This window comes from Drosophila sechellia, unplaced genomic scaffold, assembly GCF_004382195.2.
Source record: "Drosophila sechellia strain sech25 unplaced genomic scaffold, ASM438219v1 Y_20, whole genome shotgun sequence".
NCBI classification, from domain to species: domain Eukaryota; kingdom Metazoa; phylum Arthropoda; class Insecta; order Diptera; family Drosophilidae; genus Drosophila; species Drosophila sechellia.
The window spans coordinates 276,127-279,456 of NW_022611379.1; the positions used below are offsets into that span (position 1 = coordinate 276,127).

Consider the following 3,330-nt stretch of genomic DNA (forward strand, 5'->3'; position numbering starts at 1 on the left):
GCAATTTTGTCTAATATTGTTGTTTATTTATTTCTTTTCAGGTACCCCCGCCAGAAGGACGGGAGCGCCGAGTCGTTGGAATCCTCAGGAGTCATCACAGGTAAGCGCATGTAGTGTGTTGGCTGTGATTTGTTGTGGCCGCTGAAAGAGCGCCGCTTGCAACATGCTCGTCCCAGCCGGTGTTGCAGGCAATTGCATGAAATTTGAAGAATGCAAACCCATGCAGCCGTCATTGAAGTGTCTTGGAGCTGCTGGCAACGTGGTGGTGGAATCGAAGGTTGCACGGAGCGCAGCGTCTTGTGGCCACTGCGTCGGGATTGGTTTTTTTTTTATTTTTATTTTTTTTTTTTTATTTTCAACGTCTGGTGACGCTGTCATTTTATTGTCCTCTGATTTTTGCTTAAAAAATATATAGTGACAATTTGTGGCAAATTACATTTTCGGATTTTTTGGCTGCAGATTGCGTGCCATTATTACAAGTATTAATTTATAATTTAAATTTGCAGGAGACAGTTTTAAAAAATTTGGCGTCAGTTTTTGCGCGCCATGTTTTTGAAAAATTTGGCGGCAGTTTTTGTGCGCCATGGTTCTAGTGTGGGATTTAAATTTGAATATTACTGTAGTATGTGCCTATGCAATATTAAGAACAATTAAATAAAATAGCATATTAACATATGGCAGCACTTTGTTGCTATGTTTATGTTTATGTTTATGTTTATGCACGCAGTTAGGCCCAGGGCGGATGTAACATGATCGCCCACTCGAAGGCCACAAAGTATAAGTGCATTGCCCACTTGAAGGCCAAAAAGTATAAGTGTATGGTCAGCATTCACACGCCGACCAAATGCTTATTACATACGTACATACATAGCTCGCTCTCCCGATAAGCCTAGATATATATTTTTTTTTTAACTTTGTAGGTGGAGGTACGGAGACAGAATGAATTCTGTTCCGCATCCACAATTTTATTTTGCCTTTGATTACAATAAATGCAATATGTAGGTACAATAATTTGAATTTTAGAGTATAACATAGCATGGGGTGAGTTTGGGGCTGTACATAGATTAGTATTTAATGTTAAGTTAGTATTTTTCTTTGTAGGCTTTAGATTATAACAGTGACATGGGCTGGTAACATTATCATATGCTTGTTTTGTATACATTTTTTTTAAAATGAAATTATTTGCAATAAACATTAAAATTTTAGACTAACATTGTTTTATTTATTTCTTTTCAGGTACCCCCACCAGAAGGGCAGGAGCACCGCGTCGTTGAGGGCCTCAGGAGTCATCACAGGTAAGTTTTGTTGCATTTTGGCAGTGGTCTGTTGCGGCCACTGGAAGTGGGCCATTTGCAACAAGTATGTCCGGCCGGCGTTGCAGGTTAGTAGTTCTCGGTTTCAGCATCCCTCGCCGCGGTCGTTTGATTAAGGTAAGTTGTATCGTTAGTGGCAAGAATGTAATCCCACGAAGCTGTCATTGCGTTTATATAGAGCTGCTGGCATTATGATGGTGGAGTTCGTCTCGTTGTGGCAGAGAAGTCGTCAGTGAGGATTGTGGCTCGATCTATCACCGAATGAAGCCAGGTGCGCCGCGTCTTGTGGCCATATCGTCGGGATTGGCAGCTTGGGGCCGCCGGTTCGAGATTTGTTACAGAGGGCCGTCGCAACGTTTTAACTTTGTAGGTGGAGGTACGGAGACAGAATGAATTCCGTTCCGCATCCACAAATTTATTTTGCCTTTGATTACATTTTATGCATATGTAGGTACAATTATTTGAATTTAGAGTTTAACATTGCATGAGGTGAGTTTGGGGCTTGGACATAGTTAGTATTTAATATTAAGTTAGTATTTTTTTTCGTAGGCTTTAGATTATGGACAGAGACATGGACTGGTTACATTATCGTCTTGCATGTTTTGTTTACATTAATAAATTGTAGTGATTTTACAAAAAACATTGAAATTAGAGACTAACATTATACAATTTGTTTCTTTTCAGGTACTCCCGCCAGAAGGACGGAAGCATCGAGTCGCTGAGGAGCATTAGTTGTCATTACAGGTGAGTTTTTGTTGTAAGTTGGCTGTAATCTGTTGCGGTCACTGAGAGTGGGCCACTTGCAATAAGTGTGTCCGGCCGGCGTAGCAGGTGCTTTGTTCTCGGTTGCAACATCCAGCGCAGCCGTCATTTGGTTATCGTCAGTGGCAAGATGAATCCCGCGCAGCTGTCATTGCGTATTTATAGAGCTGCTGTTCGTCTTGTTGTGGCAGAGAAGTCGTCAGTGCGGATTGTAGCTCGGTCTGTCACCGAGAGAAGCCAGGTGCGCCGCGTCTTGTGGCCATAGCGTCAGGATTGGCAGCTTGGGGCCGCCGGTTCGAGATTTGTTGCAGAGGGCCGCCGCAACGGAATAGCCATGGAAGTGAATGCAAAAATAGTATTTGGTAAGTATTATATATGCTATTTGTTTTTTATGATTGCATAAATTTATGTTGTTTCAGGTACGTTGAGTGGAATTTAATTTAAGGTAAGTCTTATATTGATGTATATTTGTTTATATAGTTGCGTTTATTATTATTTTTCAGGTACTTGAGGAGCAAGCTAGTCTGGGGTAAGTATTGTGTTGCTTTAATAATTGCGTTGATTTTTTTTTGCTTTTCAGGTACGTTTTGTAAGGGCTAAATTTGAGGCCCTTGTTATTGTGTTATTGCAGCTGGAATGCCGCGATTTTGGAGTCTTCAAATTGTCAATTAGATAAGTATTATATTATAAAAATATTTTTCCCAGTAATAGCTTGTGTTCCCTTATTTCAATAGTTGGGGTCTTTGAAGCTGGAGCTGTGTGCTTGTCGTCAGCAGGATGGAGCCGTCAACTAGCGTCAGCTACCTTTTCTGTCCGGTTTGTTATTATTTAATTGTCCTTGAGTAATTTTTGTATACATTCGTATTTATTTTCCTTTTATTACAGGTTAAGAGAGAATTCGTCGATGATGCAGAACTGAGGAGAAATATACAATTTGAGAACAAATTTTGCAGCATATTGATGTGGCATCTGTGCCACGCAAGTGGTCCTTATTTGTGCAATGGCGTCAGGAGATGGAGACGGCATCATAAAATTGTCAACTTTTTGTGTTTATAATCGCGAAAATTGGCGATTTATTTTGCTTTTGTGGTGCCAGTCTCTTGTTGTCGGTTGCGTTGAAGGATTTGCGTGCGTGGCGTCAGGATGATGGAATCGCATATCTGTATCTGCTTGTTTGCCTGGCAAGTTTTAAGTTTTTCTGTGTGTCCTTTATTAATTATGCATCATATTCTTATTGATTTTCATTTCTTTACAG

General features: G+C 40.5%; 1 long non-coding RNA gene across 1 annotated transcript; it reads left to right on the forward strand.

Moving 5' to 3' along the window:
* The first annotated feature begins 1,946 nt into the window (after positions 1 to 1,946).
* Positions 1,947 to 2,594, forward strand: LOC116803413. Its single transcript, XR_004363608.1, has 3 exons — positions 1,947 to 2,437; positions 2,495 to 2,520; positions 2,579 to 2,594. It is a non-coding gene; the product is annotated as an uncharacterized LOC116803413 (long non-coding RNA).
* The last annotated feature ends 736 nt before the right edge of the window (positions 2,595 to 3,330 follow it).